The sequence below is a fragment of the Coturnix japonica genome, chromosome 14, assembly GCF_054131305.1.
Source record: "Coturnix japonica strain WE chromosome 14, WE-NBRP24, whole genome shotgun sequence".
Lineage (NCBI taxonomy): Eukaryota > Metazoa > Chordata > Aves > Galliformes > Phasianidae > Coturnix > Coturnix japonica.
The window spans coordinates 10,105,780-10,130,031 of record NC_140676.1 but is presented as its reverse complement, the minus strand read 5'-3'; the positions used below and the strand labels follow the sequence as shown (position 1 = coordinate 10,130,031).

At 39.5% G+C, this 24,252-nt stretch overlaps 1 protein-coding gene across 1 annotated transcript in view; it reads left to right on the top strand.

The window, feature by feature from the left end:
• SEMA6D (semaphorin 6D) overlaps positions 1 to 24,252 on the top strand; it is a 488,676-nt gene that overhangs the window by 210,624 nt on the left and 253,800 nt on the right. Inside the window, exons 6-7 of the mRNA XM_085515489.1 lie at positions 3,838 to 3,999; positions 22,870 to 22,970. The gene's annotated coding sequence lies outside the window, so the exon portion shown is untranslated. The remainder of the gene's footprint in view (positions 1 to 3,837; positions 4,000 to 22,869; positions 22,971 to 24,252) is intronic.

Genomic DNA, 24,252 nt, shown 5'->3' with positions numbered 1-24,252 from the left:
CCTGTTCTTCATATGGCCTTGTAGGTGAATTTACAACCAAAGAATAAATTCACATAAAAAGGAGAAATGAATAGATCCTGTGCAAATTACATGAGTTGAGCTTCAGTAAGTTTCACAAATCACCTCTTATATTGAAATTTTCAGTTGTGTTTATGTATCTTTAGCCCTTGAAAATCTTTTGGTTACAGCTCAGATTTCCCTGTAAGTGGTAAAATTAGTACAGTACATACCAATTGTCTCTGTAGACTCTTTCTTTGGAGGATGCATCAATGTCCTGTAGTTCTTCTTTTCTTGCCAGTCCTAGAAAAGATGATTTTACTGAAAAGCTGTCACTAGAAATTGACACTGACATTGACTTAGGCTGAGGTAGGGTTGTTTTCCCTTGTCATTTCCATAATGGGATTACAAAGATCTAAAGTTGCACTGTTCTACAAGGCCCACTAGCTGGACTTGTGTCAGATCCCTCCATGGGCATGCTGTGAGCTTTGTCACAGAAATGTAATTGCCCTAATGCTTTTGTTTAGGACAGAGAACACTATTTGTGTGAATCCACAGAGAAGATCTTGAAGATATAATGACTTTCAGCTGATGCCTGCTTATTCTTTCCCAATTCCTTTCACACGGGGAAGGCAAATTTTGTGGAGAATTGTTACCTAAACAACTGGGAATAGGAAATGATGAGCTGGGTGCCATCTCTTATCTTCTGACAAACCCAGGTACCCAGACGAGATGTTGTATATGCCCATATTCTTTTCTCAGAGACACAGTAGCTGAAAATAGGACATGGCACAGGATGTTGGTGCCTGGCTTGTGGCAAGACTTCCTCCAGCTTCCTCCCTGCACTTCAACTGTGTGTCCCTGAGGGAAATACATTGTTTTTTTCAATAATAATGCTTAGAAGTGAGAATACTCTTTTTAAGATTATTCTAATCTCTGAGCACTTTGAGCTTTAACACTCCCTGGGTTCACAACACAGTAAACAGAAGTTATAGTCTATGTAGGTACCATCACAGAAATTAGGCTTGGTTGACTTAAGGATCTTAAGGATGTTAAACTACTCAACGGGTGTGGTTTTTGTTTTATTTTGTTTTGAAAAAGCAGACAGTGTAGTGTGTATCTGACATTTAGACTGTCAAAGTCAACTTTATACTAAAGACCAACTATATGATGAAATGATGTATTTGGGACAGAAAACCTGCACTTACAGGACAGCTGTCCACCTACTGGAGACAAAGACAAGGCACAGTGCCTGAGCTCACTGCAGCTCTTACCCTTGTTTGGCAGAAAGGTCAGCATTTCCAGTCTGCCTGAGGGCAGTGAAAAAGTCCCCCTTGTCCCGCAGACATGTGTATACAAACACGTGTTCCATTTGAAATCAGGGAACATTTGCTTAAGTAAAAACAAGACACACACATGTTGTCAATTCCATGTCAGAAACCTTTCAGAAATGCCTCATTGTTTTCTGTAGCCAATGCTACTTGGTCTGGATGCACAGAGCTGCTGAAAGACTTGGAGTTCTGTCAGCATCCTACTGCTGTTGCCTGAAGATTTCAGTGCTATCAGTTTTGATTAAAGCAGTGTCTTCTGCGTTTGTTTCCCTAAATGCTTTATTACCCAAAGTAATAAACGCAAATAGATGTTCTCAACTCTTGTCAAGAACAAAAGAAATATATATATCTGTGCAATAAAAGTCCACCTTTTAAATAGAGAAACTGCAAAAGAGCTCTACATCCCAAGTATTATTTAATGGTAATGAAGAGAGGAAAAGATGAGCTATATTGGAAAAGCAATAAAGGCCAAGTTGCTGTACATGACATCTAATTTCTGTATCAATTGATTCACCTGCTATTGATGTACTGCTGGGTTTATACACCCTGCCCCCCTCAGTGAAGCATTAGGTATGGCCAAGTGCTCCTTGCTTGCTGAGCGCCAGTGCCATCAGACCCTGTGTTCCTTTTTGATTAGCTTGCTAATAGAATCGTCTGGGCAGCACTTTTCCCCCCTAATCTGGAAACACCTATAAACAATTAAGGTCAGCTTCATACTCAGCCAAAAAGCCTGCAAGCACATGACAGTCACTTTGTGGAGAAGCCATGATAAATCTGACATGCTGGGAGGAATGCATCTCAATTTGTGTGCACATTTCAGGCAGGGGCCCGTCCTCAGTGTGGTTGCTGGAGGTTGTTAGATCACCACTAACAACAAGTGTAAAACAGCCTTCCTCCATCTCCTGCAGGTGGAGGCAGAAGGGGGCTGTATGGCTGAGGGTTTTTGTTCATGGGTCGCTGGTGAAAATCTGACTCACTTGGGTTTAATGCTGACCAGTTATTTCTGTGTGATGGCTTGCAGGAGAGTTTCAGTCTTATTCTGGTATCTAACGGATATGAAAAGCTGACAGGAAATCCTGTTAAGTACTACCAGACAGGTCCTCCTCTTGGCAATCACAGCAAAGAGTAGGTTGTAAAAGGAGAGTGAGAACAAGGCTGCAATCTCTCTCACTGCTTGTTATCAGGAAGGTGAGGCTGAGGTGTGGTGCCGGGCAGCACAAGGGCAGCCTGGCTTCCTGAGGAATCTGCTTTGCAAATAAACACAGGCATCTGCTTATCACACTGCCCTGCTGATATCCCTCACACACAGCAGGCTCTTTTGCTTCCTAAATGTAAGAAACATGATTATTTTTTCCTCCTGTATTCCCACCTCTGGTAACAGAGGGCTCAGTGTAATTTTTCTATGCATCCAATCATTGAGCCCAAGGCAGAGGCAGGTGCACTTTAGGTTTACGTGGGCAGCACATCTGGTCAGGGGGCACTGGCCATACCATGTGGCAGAAAGCAACTCAAAATGCCAGCTGCTGCAGGAGGCATGCCAGCCCCTTAGACTGGCACAGAGTGTCCAACCTGCCCTGAAGGCTGCACCAGGGCCACAGCGATGGCTGGAGCTTTATGGACTGCAGAGTAAATTTTTCAGAATACCAACATTTAATTTGTCATTTTAATTTCAAAATCTGGATTCTAAAAAGGTGAAAGTAGGAAAGTTACATCTCCTGAAGTCAGCAGGCCACCAAACCAAGTGTGCTTTAAAATCATCTACCAGGGCTTTCTAAATCAGCCTGTGAAACAGCTGATGAGATGGTATTGCACTGGATCACATTCCCTTCATATGGCAGTAAATTTTAGGAACTCCTGGCTAATCCAAAATTGAGGCTGGAGTAACGAGGGCTTAATTAGAAAGTCACAGGTAGGTTTTTAGCACCACCTACGCTGTTCCAACCTGACATTCACTGGGAAATTATAGGCTGTTGTGTTTACATCTGTAATTGCTTTGCAATGTTTGATGGCTTTCTGATGAATTTATTTATTTATTTATTCAGTTATTCGGTTCAGGAGAGCAAATAGCTCGCATTGCCTTACTCTGTCAAATTCAAGCTGACACAGTCACTCCATAAGGGTTGTCTTACTTTCCAGTATATGTGTGACTAAATGTTTTGGGCACCACAACCAAAAAATGTAAAATAATTCTCTTAAAAGAAAACACAAGTGGGAGGTGTTCCAGCGCTCTGCTGGCAGAGATTACTGGAGATTATGTACAGACATACACAGCGAGCAGTGCTGCTTTTCTAACAAAAGGATAAGGAAGAGACTTTAAATGGTCTGGAATATTTGGATAACCTAAAAATCTGTGGAAGAAAACAAACATGTTCAGAAAAACAATGGATTGAAAATATCAAAGTGAAATGTGTCACTGGTCCTATGCAGAGGCCAGCAGTTGGCACAAGAAACGGAAAGCAGCTTTCAGGGTGGCATTCAGCTTTTCTCATGCAGATTTTTTTCCCCTCAGCTGGCATGAAAACTACAGCCCTTCTCTACTATCCACGTACATCCTGCACTTCCTTGCCAGGGATCAGCTGGACCTCCCTGTGCCTTTTCACATCTCTCCGGCTCAGAAGCTTGCACAAGCTTTCTGTGCTGCTCTGCATTTCTGCTACAGTAACTTCATTAGGTATGTTGATGAATATTACTAATATGCAAATCTTAAAGAAAAGAACGTTGCCTTTAACTCAACTGTTTTCTAACAGATCAGCTATTTTATTTTATTGCTTACTATGTTTCAGCTATATTAACATAATCCTGCAGGCATAAGCATATATATGTTTATATATATTCACACACACACCAATAGAGGGAGATATATAGCTCTGAGTGTATGGATGTATTGAAACAGCCTTATACGTGTGTACACGTAAGGCTGAGATTTACAGAAGCAACTAGATATGGCCGATTTCAATAACAGCATAGTGCCTAACTGCTGTGCTAGGATCTCAATCATCTATAAATGTCTCTGATTTTGTACAGCACCCAGAAAGTTCTGAAAATCACAAATGAGAAACAATGGGTTTTCATGGTGGCTTCAGAGAATTGTTATGAAGACAGGTGATGAATTCTTTTGCTATCAACAGCACACATGCTTTGTGCTCTGCAGCATGTCATCAAATTCTTCAGTTAATTACTCACTAATTATAACACTGTTGAATGGCTACACTGTGGCAACCATGTAATTATGGAGCATAAAGTACTGAGCAGTTGCAAGGCTGAGCATATTGACTGATTACAATAAATCCCCTGCTTATTGTTGATATTTTTCACCTGCTTAACTATTGTAATGTTTGCCTATCGTGCCCTCAAACTCAGAGCAATATATGAAGTGTTAGTAGCAGAAGTTAATTAAAGTCAAAAGCAGGTAAGCAGTGTTGAAATACAAGTGTAAAATGACAAATGTATGTTGAAAAGAAAAATCTGGACACAGCCCTTCGCATCTGCCACAGCATTTCTCTCTCGCCCATGGAATTACTTCCTCTTCGAAAGGGGCAACGGGAGAAACAGGCCACTGATGTTTTACAAGTAATGTGTGGAAAGTCAAAGTCTCAGGGTGTCTCACAAAGACTGGGAAGGAGTTTAACATGTATGTTCTTCCAGTCTTCCAACATCACCAGAGGGAGACGCGATTGAAAGAGCTGCAGAAAGCAGCAAACTAATGAGTCCTGTAGGGCACCACTGGTGTGGGGCTGCCTGGAGCACCATGTGCTCCTGAACACCCAGCAGCTTCCCTGCCTGTGGCTGGCAGAATGCAGGTGATGCACAGCTGGCTGGGAGTATACTTCCCAAACAGCCTCTTATATCACAGGAAATGTCAAAGAACTGTCTTAGGGCACTTTCCTTGGCTGTTTCATGCCCACTGTTACTAAGAACAACTGAGGATCTGCATCTACTTTTTTATGTGTTTAAAGAAAAAAATATATATTATAATCCATGCTCAGAACAAGGTATTTTTCTCTTTGTATTTTCCAGAAATCATTTTTCTGGCCCTTCAAATTACACTAATGTTCAGGATCTGGGAAAGTGTATATTAAGTTGTCACTGCCATTCATATCTAACACTAGCCAAGAACAAGATACAAAGCTGCTTAGCAAAACACTAATTCATTAGAACTCAGTGAAAGCCTTGCTTGCTCATGTTGCTACAAGTAGTTCTTACTTTGTTCTCAAAATGAAATAGCAAAGCAGGAAACATCTGATCAAAGGGGTTTCAACTTGATATTTGGGAAAGTGAGTCACTCAACATTTGTGTGGTTCTTCATTCACTAACAATGCCACCTGCTGTATAAATATGCATTCAGGGGAAAGCTCAATGACTGTGATGTGCAGAATATCTAAATATCTAAATATCTAAATAGTACATGGTCAACTTTTTAGTTCCAAGAAAACGTGAAGGCTTTTTTGTTTGGTGGTTGTTGTTGTTGTTGTTGTTGTTGTTGTTTTTGCAATGACAAACCGCTCTTATAATGTGCTGCTAGTCCTTTCCCTGTCAGTAGAGATTGACTCTCTTGAGCGACCTTGACTTTTTTCTACGTTTAAGAGCTCTGAAAGTTGACAGGAAGCCTATGGTGTCTGCATGAGCTATTAGGGTAAAAGAACTGACAGTTCACTTTGAAGCTGCTGTCTTTATTGTTGGTGTTCATTATCAAAAAGAATAAAATGTTTTAGGGAGATGTGATAAATTAAAGCCATGTGGAAGATCGCAGGAGCTGGTGGGTCTGTTTGGGCTGTGCTAGGAAGAAGAAAACTGCTGGTGTAATTATACTCTGCTCCAGACAGTGGTGTGTCTGACCTGTGGTCAGATGTAATTTTATGCCTATCCTGAAATGATGGTAATAATCCAGCAATTGAATAACACCTTGTTCTCTTTTCAGAGTCCTCTTAGCATTGTTACAACTAAGGATGTATCCGATGTATCCGCAGCCTGTACTTTTTCTCTGAGTGTTTTGTTTGTTTTGGAAATGTTCCATTCCTCAAATGTCATATAACCTTCAGTGTAAGTGATAGCTTGGACCTGGAAGACTTTCAGAACACAACAAGGAGACATTTACTGCCTTTCAATGCCTATTGAGAATGATAGACTGGTAGACTCTTCTGTGGGTGATATATAAAAGTGTGTGGATGTCTGCCAGCATATTCAATGTATTTTAAAAAGCAGATTACTAAAAAGCTGACTGCAGAAAGACAGCAAAAGATTCTTCACTCTTTATTGCTTATCCTGCCATAGCTCTGGTCCCTCTTTTGTTTTAGGTTGTTATTGTTTTGTTTTGGTTTTTTTCCTGTCTGAATTCAGTTATATTTCTTACACTGTTGTAACTGGGCCTGATTCTGGGCAACCTGCTATGAAATTGCTGATTATATTATTGCATCTTTGAGCTTTTTACTCATTTCCTCTGAAACTGTTAAATAATTCATCCTTAGGATAACTTCCCTACATTCATTTCCTTGACATCCCCAGTCACACATGGCCTTCAGAATACTGTCAAGGTGAGGCCAGCTTGAAAGCTACAAATGGGAGGAGATGAACACGTTTCACTTCACGAGCCTTGTGCCTTCAGATTTTGGGCACTTGATAGGCTATTTTGGAGCTGCATCTCCTCATTCCACACCTTCTTTGATCCTTAGAAGCTCTTTCAAATACAAATATTTGGTGGCTTTCTTAGACTTGGAGCAGAGATTTGCAAGCAAATATTGATTTTGATTTGATATTTATTTTATTTTTTCTTTATTTTGCCGAATAAGGTGCAGATACATGTTTTTGATTGTAGGGCACAGAGGAAACCACTGCATTGCAGCCCCCATGTAGGCCCCCATGAAGTGCTGATGATGTGACTCCTTTTAGCATGAAGCCAAATCACACTTGGAAAGCACCACAGAAAGACATGGGGTCAATTCAGTACCACTGCAATAAATATGATCTTTGTAATTTATCCCTCTGTTTTATCCTCACAACATGTAGAAGAAATAAGAACAGTAGACCAAAATGCTGCTTCTGATTCCTATTCCATGACATATGGGTATCAGTCAGGAGTTGTTATGAGCTCTGAAAAGTTCAGTCATCTGAACTTCTGTTTTCAATTGCACAATTCAAAGAAGGCCATTCTTATAAAGAGAGGAGCCAGAGGCATATGTGATGTAAATGTGCAGTTCCATTGACTGCTTGTACTTGGTCAAGAAATATGATGGGAAATGATAAACAAGTGATGGGAAATGAATCACTGTACCCCTAAAAAACATATCAGAATGCAAAAATCTCAATGATGCATACACAACCATAAGTGCATAGGTTTGAACACATGGCTGAGGGTAGGTGTAAGATTAGATTCTAAATCATCTAGAAAATAAGTCTGTAAATGTTAGAAAGGTGATGGGGATCTGTGCTATGGTTGCAGGGAGTTCACTAGGGCCCTGCTTCTCACTCAGGTCTTTTTCACCCTCACAAAGTGCTGTGAAGAGCTGGTGCAGAGGAATGTGGCTTTTTTCAGGTCATGGAGAGGACTCATTTTCTTTGTAAACTTTTTCCTTTAACTGTGCCAAGGATCATTTACCGATTTAAAAGAACATTTCCCACTTCGAAAGGGAACAAACAGCAGCTCTGTTTCATCTATATCAAGAGGTACAGCAGTGTGCAAGGGTAGCCAGGTGACAAATCCAGAGCCTGTGCCTGAGCACTCCCATTGTCAGCTGGGCACGCTGTGCTGAACCCGAGTCAGGAGCTGCAGAAAGCAACCACTTGGTGCACATGCTCTGTTAGTCCCATTATTGGCTTTGTAATGAACAAGCAAGACAGAGCTGGTTTGTGACACAGCTACTAACACTAACACACAGTGTCATTCATGAAGGAAATTCAATCTTGTGCTCACAGTTTAATTCAGAATTAACCATTAATCATTTTTTCCTCACCAGATATGCAAGATTACCTTTGAACTGAGCATGGCTGTGCTCGGTGAGCTCAGCTGGGCATGCAGACACAACGGCAGGGATGCTGCTGAGCCCCTGCACAGGGCTCGGTGCCGTGCCAGGCTGCACTGAGTGCTCAGCAGCTGGTTCCTGCTATTCTTCATAGGCTCGTCTGTCAAACAAGCTGATCATGTTGCTGTAAATCATAGTTCTCCTGAGTCTGTCGCTGTAGTTCACCATGTGAACTAGCCCCCAGCCTTTCTGCCAGACACTCCTTCCTGGGGAAGGGGTCTGGCTCTCACCTGCTGGGGCTGCACATCTGGGCCGCAGCGCAATGTTAGTGAGCACAGAGATGGGACTGGGGGTGGTTCCCCTAAGATATCACAGTAATCCATCCTATCCAGGCAATATGTACGGTGCCTGCACAAACTGACAGAGGTGGGGGTTCCCCGTTGCTTCTCTCACAGAGCCTCACCAATGATGAGCTCTGTCTGGGGCAGAGAGCCAAAGCTACTGGGGATTTAACCAGCTTTTGCCCACTTGCAAGGAGCTAACTGAGGGAGTGTAGTGTTACAGCACTTTTATTTCAGCAGTCTCCTATTTCAGCAATGATTAGAGTTTCTGAGGAATAAAAATACAGTTGGGGACAAGATAAAGCATTTTTATGAATGCCAGAACAGTTTTTTGTTTTGGTTTAACCAGAGCACCATTTTTTTCAGCTTTTCCTTCATTTATTTTTTGTTCCCGTGCTTTCCTCTCCCGTGACTCTGACCTCCTCAGAATCATCCTGTGTTTGTATTAAGCTTGTGCCTGGGCTTGGCATGGGGCAAGTGGAGCCACTTCTTTGACCTGATGGAGGCTTTCAGTGCCAAGTGTATTCTTTAATGAGGGTTAGGTCTGCCCAGTGACCGACCTGAGCTCCATCTGAGCTGATACAACAGGGCCTTAGGGCAATGATGAAATAGGCATAGTATGCTAATCCACATCCTTGCTTACTTTTCACATGTGCGTGTCTGATAAAATCTGAAACCAACTCCCCTCTGCCCTGAAATTCAGACAACAAAGCCAAAGAGCAGTCATACTTCCCATTTCTGCATTTTCATTTCTGGCCAACTAGGTGGAAAAGATATTTCTCTTTAAGTCTATCAAATTGACGTTCTAAAAAATATTTGATAATTTATGATAAAAGCTTTGGATTTGCTACTGTCAGGAGGATCTAAGCTACCTAATGTCCAAGAGAGTCACAAGAGGAATTGCCATAATTCTGTACATTTTTCCGTTTGTTCTTTAAATTTGCAAGACAATTTTTTTGTGTTTCTACCAATGAAAACAATCTCAAACTGGTTAAGACACAGCTATGTAAAGAACAGAGCTGCTTACAATAAGAAAGGGGGGAAAAGATAATAGATGACTGAGCTGTCTTCTTTCATTTTTTGACCTTTAATTGAAAGATTGAAGATAAGTAGTTCCTGGGAGAAAGCAAAAGGCTGATTCACTTACCCTGTAGCTTGAGTGAAAAAGCTTCCTGGAAGCCTTACTATATGTTATGAATCATCCTCTTGTCATTCCAAGAAGTTCATAGCCAAGTAAAATGTTAGAAATGGATTGATAGTGGAGTGATGGGCAGTAGGGCCTAAGTGAGAGGTTAAAGGTCTTGAGATAATACATTCAGGCATCCCTTAGGACATTTCTGTAAAGCTGATGTTTCTGACCTCAGGAATCCTTGTCTCACTGTATTAGGATTCAGTGTTCTCTTTGAATAATGTCATTTTGAAAAGTTCACTTGTTTTATATGAAGTTTTAAAAATGAGAACTGTTTCAGTTTTCTTTCAAGGAAGTCGGATGATTTCCTTGATGCTTCTGGGGTTGTAAAATGTGTGGGTTTGACTGTAGGTGTCCCATTTCAAATCCTGAAACATAAATAAGAGAGGTAGTTATATAAAGGCTTGATCACGTTAAGCTCAAAGGAAACCGTTATTAAACCCTTGAGCCTTGTGCAGCGTACTATGGGTGGGAGGGAACAGGCTTTTGCATCTTATGAGGAAACAGAACAGAGTAGGAGCAGCAATTCCTATACTTGGGATGGGGCTCAAGCATCTTGCAGTATGGCAGCAGTTCAGTTGGCCTTGAAAGCATGTGATCTCCTTACTCTTTTTCCGAATAACATCCTCACAAGCTGCTAGCTAGTACAAAACCTCACTGCTGCTACAGAGCTTGTTACATATATGTATATTTATTTATTTATACATAACTGTTTCCATTTTCTTAAGATACACCGTTTGTTGAGGTGTTAATTCTACAGCTGTTAAGCTGAGTACCATGATGCAGAATCCCACAGAACCATGGATTGAGTTGCTAGATATTCCCGTTATGTTTGTAACCTCATGTAATTGTAAATTGAGGAATGGTACATTTTCTGTCAATTTTGCTTTTAACCAGAGGTTATGATGGGATATGAATGTACCTTTTGCTTTGCTGTGTTCTCCTCCAACATACGTTTGGTCAATGCAGAGTGCTTCCGGACCTCCACAGAAACACTCCTGCAATGTCCTCTGCAGTGAGAGGCAAGGTATAATACAAGGGAGTATGCCAATACTGTCTTGTTCAGGGGCAAAAGTAGCTCAACGATTTAATGCCTTTTTAAAGTGTTGATAATTAGGTCTACCAAAACGTTACAATTTCATTGTGTTCTCAGTTTAAATAACAACTGAGGCAGACAGTCAGATGTTTCTTAGATTGGCTGAGCTCGTAGCATTTAAAATTATCTCAGCCTGGATTTGAAGTGAGCCCTTCACTGGGGTGAATACCCTACTGAAGAGTGAAGGCTTAATATGCCTTTTTCTGCTGATATTGTTTAGCTGGAGACAGCTTTCTGCAAGACTGGATTACCAGGGCAAAAGAGCATTGATTTACATTCTGAAGGTTATCTTTCAGTGGAAAAAGGCACAGCACTGTGTGCATTTTCTGTTTAAGTGAAGATTTTGAAGAAAAATATATGCTAAAATAAGTCTAGAGTTCAGGGGCTATTCTGTTGTGTGGATTTCTAAACACTGTGCTTTAAACCTTTCACTCCTCAGGATTATGCTGTGTTTGCTCATTGTTTTGCTGCTCCTACTAGTGTGCTGGGATGCATCACAATAATGTGTTTTAGCACTTGCATTTTGCTTTGACCACTGACTTGTTGATTTGTTTGTTTGTTTGTAAAAGACTGTCAAGAGGGGATGATATGGTACCTCAGACCACTCTATATGCAATATCATTTGATGGGAATTAGATAGTGAGTACTCCATATGGGATCTTCTTTGGAAGTAATGTGTCCTGTTTTATTATGTTGGCCTGGGATGGTGGAGCTGCGTATTGGTGGTGTGGCAGCAGAGGCTGAAATTTCTCACCAGTATTCCATTACCTGTTGTTGTTGTGTGACAGATGGCAGCAGAGAGGCAGTCTGACAGAATGGTGTCTGACATGGAAATACATATGAAGCAAAGGGTTGGAAATGGATTCTTCTAAGTGGAAAAAACAGCATCCATTGACATTCATGTGTCAAACATCTTTGGAGACCAAACAGGGAAGTGAGCACAGTGAGGCTGTGGGTGATGAGTTTTGGCAGTGGCAACAGGTCATCTCTGCTGATGCAGATTTGTATGAGTATGACATGCAGGCTTTTGATCATGGCTGGTAAAAATGGTGGTGACCATGTTGAAAAAACAGCATTTTCTATCTGAGAACTATTTTATTAAAGTGTTATTGTTCTCTTTGTATCTGTTGTACTCCATGTGGAAATTAATAGGAGGCATTACTTGCAGGAAAACCTACATATATCGTTATTCAAAGTATCTTGTAGGATTGATTTATGTACTTCTACTTTAACAATAATTGGAAATTGTTGTTACCTCTGTAAAGGCCAACTTCTCTGCTTACTCACACAAGTAATATAATTGATTGTGGTGCAGCTGCTCATGACAATAAATGGATCTGGACTTGATGCCGTGTTGAATATAACTGTCTCCAGTAAATCTGTATGTAGATGCTGAATTCATCTTCAGAGTAATACACTTCATCTTTTTCATATCTTACTTTTTCTCCCTTTCTTATTTTGTTTGGTTAGGATACTGTTAAGAATAACTTTTATCTTTTCATATTCACTTTTACAGTTTTCAGCTCTACTTGTCATGAGATAATTCGGGACAATCTCAGTTCCTTCACCAAATGCTCTGTTAGTTGGTCACTGTTTGCCTAGGGTTGAGCTGGACAAATAAGGGTTTTCTAGCCCTGTGTATCTGGTAACTGTGTTGGTTGTACAGTCACAGTAAGTTAATGTCAGGATGGCATTACTCCATCACTCAGCACTGCGCATATTGTGTTGTCAAGCCTTAGAATTTCAGCTCAATATCTAAATACAGAAGTGAAAATTAAGTTTGAAATTTGAAATATAGATACTTAAAGAAGTATGCAAAATTATTTTTTGGGAGACAAGGTCTTTACCTGTACCTGTGCAGCTGGAAATCGATCCTATAATTCTGCCTTCCTATCATTTTTCTGAAGTGAATGAGGTCCATATGCTTATTTTTGTTCAATTATTTCTGACAGTATTTATTTCTGACACATTAACCAATTGCTTGTAGTTACAATTATCTCAAAGGACTGGAATTAACATTTTAATAAGATATAATCTGCTTCCATTCATAACTTCTGAGTTTTAAATTATAACACATATAATACTTCAGCACTGAATCATTTGAGGGATTCTACAGAATATAGAGATAATTGAAATGAGGATTTGAATTTGGATTATTGTAAGGAGGATTAAATTCAATCTCTGAACAGCTTGAAGTATTTTATGTTAATGCAAAACAAGAAAAAGTGTTAGATTTAGAGCATCGAACCCATGGTTCAATGGAAAGCAAGAAATGGATGTATTTTCCTCCAAGTTTGAAATACGTTAGAACTGTAAAGGGAAAGAAAAAGATTTTATTGACAGCTGCAGAGCTATAAGAAAAACAAAGCTTTGGGCTTTAGGAAATCTCATGCCAATTGATAGAATAATGGCATCCGTCAGTTATCCCTTAATTATAGATAAATAGGGTAAAAGGTACCTTAATTCATCTTGCAGTCCATCTGTGTCCTTTGAAGGATGTGCAGGATACTAACATCAGCCCTGACAGACATTCCTCTAAGTTTATGGTCAGGACTTCCAATAGTAAGAACTTTCCAGTCTCACTAAAGAGGCTATTCCCAAGTTTTAGTGTCCTTACTATTAAGAAAAATCTTCCTTCCTGCAATATTACACTATTATATGCACTGTTTCTCTGGATCCAAATGTTATTTCATTCCTTCTGGCAACTGACACTTGTCTTTAAGGCTTTTGCATTCCTCAAACGTCCCATACGCACTTCTTTCCTTGGGCTGAACAAATCAAATTCTTTCTCATAGTTTATGGTCCCTTGGTCGTTTTCACTCTCGCCCTCCTCCAGATTACCTTCAGTCTGTCCACATCTCTCTGCAGTACTCAGGAATGGTGCTAAAACTGAGGCCTCAGAACTGCACATTATTGGTGTGGGGGGGGAGGGAATGCTGATGCAGTTCAGGCAGCAATTCCTGTTTTTTGAGACAGCATGATGCAGTTGGTTCACACTCATTTTGTAATCTACTACCTAGCTCCCTTGCTGTCCTCAGTCCTGCATTTCTGATTCTGCTTGTTCCTGCATAATCAAAGTTCTTCTCTTTGGCCTTGTTCAGCTTTATCTTCTTTCCCTTCCACCTGTATACTACCATTTCAGCTAGTCAGAATTTTGGTTTCTGTTCCCATTCTTCAACATACCTACAGACCTCCCCTCTTTGGTGCCATCTATGAGCTTAGAAAGCATCTCCCTGTTGTGAAGCTTTGAAGACAGCCAGACCTGTGACAAACAGAGCTCAGCTTCTCCCTTAGGTGGTTACCTCCATACAGAAGGAAATGGGATTTGCTGGCCACAATTTGTTCTTGCAAAATGTGCATTGGCTGTTACCTGCCTTCCTTATAATCTTCCAGATGTTTATGGAGGATTTTTACTCTTTTTCTTTTTCCCTAGCAGTTGAACTTAAGCTATTCAATAACATTTTTCTAGCTACTCTTGCCCCCCACAGCCCTCAGCACATACACACACTTTTTAATATTAGAACTGGGTTTATCCTTTTAATATCTCTTTCTCTCCAAGTTCCCATAGATAATCACTTCAGAGATTCCTTCAGCTTATTCTCTGCATATTTTATGATGAAAATCATCAGGTCTAGACTGTCTGGAATCACCTTAATTACCTAAATATTCTCTAACATTTTCTTTTCTTCTCCTCTGGGACCTCAATCTTTTTTTTTACCTTTTCTGTTTAATGCAATAGAATCTTTGTAATCTTAGTCATAGTTGACTTACTCTATTTGTTTACAAAGACATATACCCCTTTCGCCAGGTCTCTGAGCATAATACAGTCACAGTTTTGCCACACTGGTGTTCAGGAGGTTATAATGATGTTGTAGCAGAGATTTTGTGTGTCCTACCCCAGCAGTCTAAGGATTCTCTGAATTGCAGTGTGATGCACCCACAGAGCAGAAGGTGAATGGTGTAACTGCAAATACCTGCCAGGCCATGAAGCGGCAGGCTGAGCCTGCATGCAGGTGCAGCTCAGAGATAGCACTGGTGTGGGAGCTCCCTGGAGGTCTGCTCTGCTTCTGCAGACAGTGCACTCTGATCAGGGCTGTTGCCCTCAGAATAGAGGCAGAATTTTTAACTTACTTGTGTTGCATTACTTCAGTATCCTTCTGTAACACACCTAGTTAGCATGTGATCTGGTTATTAATCATAGCATCACGTGTAGAGGGAATGTGGAGAGGCATCCTAGCCCACTCCTTGGCAGATTAAAATTGAAGTGTTTTTTGCAGATATTTGACTCATCTGCTCTTAAAAGCACATCGGCCCTTCTAAGTAGCTCTTGTAATGTTTAACTGTCCTAATAGCTGAGAAGAGTTTATGCTGTCTAAATAATTCCTTTTGCATTCTAATGCTTTTATTTTCTGTCTTGTCTTATCCTACTTGAAAAGGAGAGAAGTTCTTTATCTTCCTTTTTGTGGCAGTCATGTATGTACTCGTGGTTTGCTATCTCATGCCCAGGCAAGGTAGTTCTTCAATATTTATGGCATTTCCCTTGAAATAATGGTTTAAATGCGTTAAGGACAGCAAATAGCTTGTTGAGTTTTGGAGATGGCAATGTGAAATCATGTATTGATTCTGTTATTAACGTAAAGTACATTTGATCAGCTTTTCTAGATTCTGATTACACAGTCCTCTGCGATGCGAAATTTTATATGTTGTTATGTCTTTATATTGTCACAGTTACAAGTTTAAACAGAACAAAAGCTGAACCCGTGGAAGAATCAAATTTGAAAGCAAATATTTTATTTCCTTATAGCTTCCAAAAAGCAAAATCTATCCCTAATGTGAGCAGATGCAGTTCTTTGCACTTACTGGAGATGTACTGAAATATCAGGAGTCTGTACTGTCTTTTCTCCTCAATATTGGTTATATAATATGTGCAACAGCCACAAATCTCCTGCCAGTAACACTCCATGAAAATGCAAAGCATACAAGGATATGTACGTATGGTTCTATGGAAATATTGTTATAATAGAAAGTAAACTGAGATTGTTAGAGTAGTATTAGTTGCTATACTCCGGTTTGCACAGTTAATAAAACAGAGCATATTTGTGAAACAATTTGTGGGGGATTGGCATTGTGGGATTTTCCAGACTCTGGGTTAGATAAACTGCTCTGTGTTTAGCAAGGGCTGCAAGCTATTGCTCTGAGACACAGTTTGAATCCTCTTATGGAATCAAAAGAAAGAAATACTAGGGTAAGTAGAAATGCATCTTAAAATTTGTAAATTGATGGAGTAACTTAAGAGAAGAAGAATAGTAATGAACAACAGAATCATCATTCAGAAGTGGTAAGGAATAAAGGTCATAGAAAACCAGGACTAACACCTTCTTATTAAAATGAGTTATTGATATTTCACCTTGTGAAGGGTGAAACTGGAATTCAGAAGTCTCAACCAGAAGAGATGAGGACATGCAGAGCGGTATTTGCATGTGGTTCCATCATCCTGTAGTGATAAATCTGAGCACTCCCAGTGGGGTCAGTACCTCTCAGTACACTTCTGAGAAAGGAAGAACAGATACCAAAGGAAATAGTGATGGAATGTGCTTCCATCCACATCACATTTGCTAAGGAGTTGCATGAGCACTGCATTGAGGCCAGTTTCATCCTAGGAGCAAGCTGCTTCCCTGATACAAAAGGTAGAGTGGAGCAATACAGAACCATAATTTGTGTCTGCATAATACCCACACAAGTACAATCTGCATTATATTTGCTGTTCCAAAACTGCAGGAGAACTTGGATCCATCACAGCACGCATGCACAGTGCACCTTCTCAGGTGGTGGTCTGGCACAACTCTGAGCTGGCTTATAGCTCTCAGCATCACATACTGCATGGAATCGCACACATTTCAAGGTGTTAGAGCTTAGCTGTAGTGTTGGAATTAAAAATGAAAGATATGAAAAATGTAGTTCTAGTATGTAATTAAAGTGAAATTGGATCTCATTTTAAATGCAGTTGTCGAGTCAGCATTTAACTTTTTGCAAGGTGCATGTTTTCATGGAGTGATTAGAATATCCATAGCATCTTGTTCCTCTGCATTCTGACTTTTCTTTCCTGTTTTCACTCTGATTAATATCAGTCGTACTACATAATGTGACTTCACTGTTAATCTTAAAATGCAGCATTTCAGGGAGATACAAGAAAGAGCACAAAAGATCTAAGCAATAAATAGCATGTGTAAATTCTGTTGGGCCTGGATAGAGAGAAATTTAGAAGATCCTTTTTGTGATACTATACATATAAGAGCATTGCCAAAAACTGTCATATGGGAAAAGATCTTTGTGGGAAAGGGACATAGCCATTGGCATATTTGAGATGATTGAAACCAATGACCAAATGCTTGTTAAAAGTTAGTTATTAATATTTATGCTGAGACTTTCAAAGAAGCCTAAGGGAGATGTATGCTCCCGACTCATTGAAATTCAAAAGGAGCTGAGTGCCTAACTCCCTTAGCTTCTGCTAAAAATCCCAGCCTTAATCTCTGTATAACAACCAGATTTTGATGTTTTACAAACCATACTCCCAATAATAAAGATATGTTCTGGAGGCTGGCAGAATGCTGTAGCTGCTCATATTTGGTTCCCACATTTTGACATAGTTGTTTAAAGGGCTTCAGATGAAAATTTGTAAAGCAATGCAATTTCCAGCTGAAAGCCTTGTAACACAGGCTTCAGCCTGTATTAGTGATGTAAACGTATGCATTAAACTTTGTAATGAAATTTATGAAACCTAATGAGCAGATTTTTATTGTGCTGTAATACTATGTGGAATCTGTTCTCTCTTCTTCATTTTTCTTTGCCTACAGCTACAAATAAATGTGACATGCCATATTATTATGTTGCCCTACTTCATTGTACATTTATAATATTACCTAAAACCAGGACCTTTATGGGAAATTGCTGCCAGAAGTGATTTTGCATCATGACTTTCAGTCATATGTTGTACAAAAGACATCCAATCATTTGAAAACTAAGTTGAAAAATAAGTATTCATTTTTATTGCTATTGCAGCTGTGAATCTTCAACTAGCCAAGACTGCCTAATCAACTTCTTTCTTCCCAAACTCACTGTAACTTTGTGAACATTTACAAACAGGTAGTGGCAATTTTAACTTACAAATGACTGTTTTTGTTCAAAGTCATCTATTTTGACTGTGCAAATTCAGTCCTCAGTTACACTCCTGTAATCCTACTGTTGTCAAACTGATTGCAAAAGTGTAACTGGGAAAAAGGATAAAGTTCCATTTTATTGATATATCTGCAAGCCTGACTGCATCATTCCAAACTATTTTATTTAGAATGTAGCCAGGGGTGGAAGTAATGTTGTGATCCAGCTAATTTCCTTTCCAAAAATGAAGTGACCCACTTAGTCTGAATCCCCCTGAACAATTGGAAATTCTGCCCCAGTCTTTGCTGTTGGAAGAGTGAGAGGGTTCCTGTCTGTAGCAGCCTTTAGTACCTCGGCGTGTTGCTCATTACTGTTGTTGTAAGCTTGTCTGCTTAAACCACAGGTTGTGTGCTTATAGGCTAATAGAAATAAACTGTAAAAAGTAAGAGTGATTGCTAATCAGTGAACTATTGTAGTTTAGTTAATCTGCGTTGTGTTGTATTACTGGGATCATTGCAGTCTTTCAAATGGCAGGCGGTGTTTTTCAGAATGGTGTTTCTTTGAGCTTGTTTGGTACCCCAAGAGTTGTAACAAAGCAGAAGTGAAAGATGTGAGAAATATGTTAACATCATATTAATGTTTATGGGCATAAGTGGTAAGAAAACGGCAGAGATGTAGACAGTGTACCTAATGAGAGATGAACAGCTCTATCACTCTTCTTGTACATGCCATACTGGTACCTCTGACTCAGGCCACTTGACTCAAATGCCTTGTATGTGACGTAATATTTTGTAATACTCAGCAGTATTCAGTGTCCAGCTGGAAACTGAGGATTCCGTGCTTTCCTGAAGACATGTACACTGAAATAGAGCTTGAAGTTTATCTCACTGCATGACTGAAGAACTAAATACTGATCTTTTTGAGAATTCTTTCTCTAAAGGCAGTGGAACTGTTACTCACATATCTAAGGAAACAGTTGACTCAGACTTTCCAAGAATCCCAAGCAGGGGTAGGATGGTTTGTTTTAGTAAGAAAGTACTGTATTCTCTGTCTCAATTAGCTGTGGGATTTTAATATTCTTATGCTTGATTAGGAATCCGTGCAACAGGTGGAGGTGATTGAACTTCTCTCAATTCCAAAATATATGGAAAATAATTAAACAGAAGAAAATGTCAGGTTTTTTTTGTTAATGTTTTTCCTCCACTCATTTTGCTTAATTATGAAAATTATGTAAATCTCCTTTTTTAAGTTTGAAAGTTTTAAAAATATACATTCCATATTCCACAATTTCATAGCTCTTTTGTCTTTCTAATAAATAACTCTTAAAACCTTTTACTTCCTGTCACCATTTAAGTTTTTCTGCCTAAGGCATGAGAACACAGAATTTAATAGTGACTGTAAATGGTAACATAGATTGTCTTGGCTTCAGAAGCTCCTTTCAGCTCCTCCTGTGAGAGAAAATCTTTGGTACTCAAAGGTTATGTAGTGAAATACTAGACCCACTGAAGGCTCCCGTGGATTCAGTTACACTTCCTGGGAACAGAATTTGATGACAAAAATGCCCCAGTCTGCACCTGTGAAGGTCTTTATAACTAATCTAACTATTCAGCAAGGCAGCTTCCAAGTTGTAGAGAAGCTACTAAGCATCGCCAATCCTGTTAACATCATTGTGATGAACACAAGTGCAGTAGGAGTCATCTGACAACAGGCAGCAGGGTAAAGCCTTGTCTTCCTAAGAAATTCTACCCACACAGTCTAGAGCAGTCTTTTTATCCTTATTTTGTGAGTGGAATGGTACCTTTGTCTTCAGACTCATGTAAACTGTCACTGCCTGAAACATCATGCTGGGCCTTGTCATGCCCGTTTATATGAGGCTGATTGTGTAGTACTAATCTACAGGCTTTGAAACTGCTTCACTTGCTAAATCCAGCTGAAGACTGAAAAGTGCTCAATAAATCCCTAGAGTGCTTTAACTTTGAAGAATTCTTTTGCAAGCGAGACAAACAGGATTAGTACATGTGGCCTCCCATAAGGGATCTCCTTTTCACTGGCAGAGCACCTTTGTCATTTTTGCTCCTATTGGCACCACTTGATTTGAAAGGTAAGAGATCAATAGGTTTATAATAGCACCTTTTTAGCTTGACCCTAATAAAATATCTGTTGAAATCTCTGTATTACAAGATTTTGATTCTGAGGTTTCTAATTTAGCTATAAAATGTGTTCTCAGCAACATTTTCTGATAGAAATGTATGTTGAGGTCAGTATAAGTCTTTCTAATTGATTTCATGACTCATATCAGATCATAAAATGTTTTTTGTTTGTTTTTCTTTCTTTCTTTTTTTTTTTTCCACTTGGGATTCCAGCCCCCGCAACAAATATATTCTACCATTTAAATTAAAAAAAAAAAAAAAAAAAAAAAAAGAAAAATTTCAGATAGACCAAATCTCACATGAGCACAGCAATTAAGGGTTTTGTGATTGTTTTCTATCATAAGTATTTGAAGTGACTGTTCTTAAAATGAAACGGGATGCTAAGGTTTAGCAATCTATGGTCCTGATGCAGGTACTTTCACCTGTGTGCACTAACATCCCAGTTTGTAATAGCAATGGAGAACCATCTTGTGTGCTGAAGATCACCTGCAAGGCTAACAGTAAGGTTTGGCTGCCAGGGAAAATGCCTGGATGGTTACAGTGCCTGGAAATTTAGCTCTTTACATTCAGAAGTGTTTTAAGACCATCAAAAAGAATAAGATGAAAACCTGAATGACTGAATGGCACAAAAGCTCGGCTTAGCCTCTTCAATGCCTTGGGAGCCTTGGCACAGTCTGAAAGGCAGTTTGCCCATTCTGGTTGAGCTGAGCACTTCATCTCCCTGCAGCCATTCTGGAAGGGCACACAAGGTGTTCTTGCACTTGGCTGTTCCAGATGAAGAGCTGTGCAGAGCACAAGCACACAGGGGCATCACTGAGTTTAGCAAGTGATAGCCACTGGCATAGAAATCTTGCTCTGCTATGGCTGCTCCCAGTTTCTATTTATCATTTGAACAGCTGAGAGTGTTGTTTCAGAAAGCATGGGGTTATTCCCTAGGCCTTCTCCAGGGTGAGGAAGATGAAAGCCACATTGTCAATGGAAATACAAACAGCGTCCACACTGCTGGCTGCCTTCACCCCTCAAACAGGGTCTGCTCCACTGTACAGAAAGTTTTCTTTAGGCAGAGAGAAAAATTGTAGAGTCCTTGATGGAGTGGATACACCTGGGCAGAACAGTAACTATGCTGACAAAGGCTTCAGTCTTGAAAAAATGGTAGCAATGATATTTCTCTGCAGAGCTGCTTAGTGAAGATGAAGCAATGCACAAAGTGTGAGCTTAGATAGTCCTTGCTAGTACCTTCATATGTGGAGTTGGTATTCAGAAAGAAGTGGGCCTTCGGAGAGAATTTTCTGTTCAACATTCCCTATTCATTCATTTAGGTGTCTTGTCCTTTGGTCTGCAGTCTCCAGTGAACTCCCTTTTTAACCAAGATTAGTGAGTTGTGTTACCAGGGCTGAGTGCGTTTGTGTCTGAGCCTTAGTCTACTTTCCTTCTGCATGGTCTCTAGCACAAAGTGATTTGTAAATAAGAGCAAATCCTTTGGCTTGTAACATATTTCTTATTGTGTTTAGCACAGAGGAAAAGCATATTTGACAGCTCTGCAGAGTCAATTTTGAGATAAAATAGATTCTTACATTACTATAGTTTAAAAAGTTAATGGTATGCAGCTGTAAAACTGACTACTTGGATAGAGACGTGACGGATTTTAAGTGACTTTAAGCCTGTCTATTACTAACTCCTAATGACTAATGCTAAAAGAAAGTATTTCAAGCTTTTCTTTTTTCTTTCTTTCTCTCTATTATTATTATTTTTTTTCCAAGGAAAAACCTTGAAAAGATGGCAAATATGCGTTAATTAATTTTTCTATCTCTTCATAGATAGACAGCAAAACATACAGAAGGAGAGCCTTTCTCTCTGGCTGATTACCCAAATGTATTTTGAGTTACCAACCACATTTAAGAGGCTGCTGGAGATTCTTTGTACAGGAACAAAGCGCTGAAACAGAAAAAGCATTGAACAGAATATGCAATGACTTTGTCACAATTATGGGCATCAAACACAAGGTTTTCAGACACAATCCTTTATCCTGCAGATGTTTCAGTTCAATGTGTTGATCAGTGCATTGCCCCAGGAAATTGCCTTGCTGACCAAAAAGTGTGTGTGTGCTCCCCTTGCACTTACCCAGCATAACCTTTTCAAAACAACTTCTAGTTTGAATTTATAGGAGCTTGCAAAATTGTAGAAGAGCAATTGAAACATCCCACTGGTACACCTTGACTCCTTTGAGATGCTGCATCTGTAGTAAGCAAAAAATACTCTTTGTTACAAGTGAAATTCAGCACTTATGTGTGTAGAATTGTAACCTTTGCCTCTTTGTTTAATTCTCTCCCTTGGGAAGCAAGTGCCTTTGTAAGACTTGAAGATGTAAGCTCAGTCATGGCAACATTTCGTTTTCCTTTCAATGTGCTGTATATAAAATCTGTCATTATGTGATAACTTTCTTGGTACTATGGACACGGGACAAAATCCTGTTCTAGTACTCTCTCTTTAACTTAGAAGAAGTCATGTCAGAAGAAAATTTAGATTTATCTCTATACAGTCTCCTGAGCAAGAACTGTAACCACTTTATAAAGCTGGAGAAGTGTCATTTGTTTCTATACCAGGAAATATCTCTTCAAGAATGTTAATGCTGAATTTCTGCTTTTTCTTTGCAGATGCCCACCCTGTGTCTTCCTGAATTTGAATTTTGAAGATACTGAGAAAAAACAACAAATCTTATCAACTCCATCGACATCTGGAAGGATCCATCTTATGGGTGAGCACTGAATGGAGTTATTATTACACGAATTCTAATGATCAAAGGCTGAACACATAAGTCAGTTTTCTCAGTTACTCTCTGTGCATTTATCTGATGCTTTAGGTTGATTGTTCAATGCCCAGAATGTCACTGCTATGACTTTATAGCTGTAGTGAAGACTCATTAGTAGCAGACAGCATTGTCTGTCAGAAGAACTTCTTTCCCTCTATCTCCCTGTTGACCATCTCAGACTAATGCCTAAGACTAATAAAAGGGAAGGGAAGAACAAAGTGTGTCTCTCCTAATCACCATGTGGTAGAGCAAAGCAACATGTGGCCATAATTCCAGCCAGGGTTCACTCCCTGCTTTGACAAAGCATTTGTGCTTTTATTCAGAAATTGAATTGGTAGATCTGACATATTCTGTGAAACAGAATGGAAGTTCTTTAAAGAAATTGCAACGCTAAGGCTTTTTTACCTTAGAGCAAGCCTTTGGATTTTGTTAATCAGGTACATTGGTCATTTACACTGATGATAAACATTTGACAAGTAATCAGCTTTGGGAGGAGTATGATTTACTGCTGCAATCTGTGTTTGTTCTATTAATAACAATAATAATGTTTGGTAGTGGTGTAAGCAAAGGATAGAACAGATCTCCCAAGCTCTGGCTGGCTGAGTATGGTTTTTCATGTCCTACTGAGAAGGGTTTGCAGGGGCCAGGCCTGTTGGAATCAAAAAGACACGGAAGAGCAAGAGCAGAGACTCATTGCAAGCTTGTCACTGTGTGTAAGGATGGATTACTGGGTTTGTTAGGATTTCTCCTATTTTATTTCTCTCAGATGGATTTAATTTGAGACTTGGATCTTTTCAATGTAGCACTGTGAAAAGATTTAATTTTTGAAGTGAAATTTGAGTGGAATTCTGTGTAAACCGTGTTGAAAATCGTCTTCAACTTTTTCTCTCACAGAAGGTGTTTGTGTTCCTTCAAAAGTAAAGGAGATCTGTTTTCATTAAAGGAATGAAAACTTGCAAGCTTAAAACATTAATACACTTTGCAAGGATTAGTCATGTCCTGGATCTGTACATGATTTCATTGCAAAACTGTCTTTGATCCATATGTATGACAATTTGCAGTGAAAACAGTTCCTGCTGGGTCCATTTCTTCACTTCTGGGTAGCTGTTACTTTTTCTGTAGCGGTAAACAAAGAACCAATTCCTTTCTAACACAGCTATGCTGGAAATCCAGTCAATATTAGGAGCCGTCTGACTGACAGCTGAGCAGTTAAACAAAGGTGAATCAC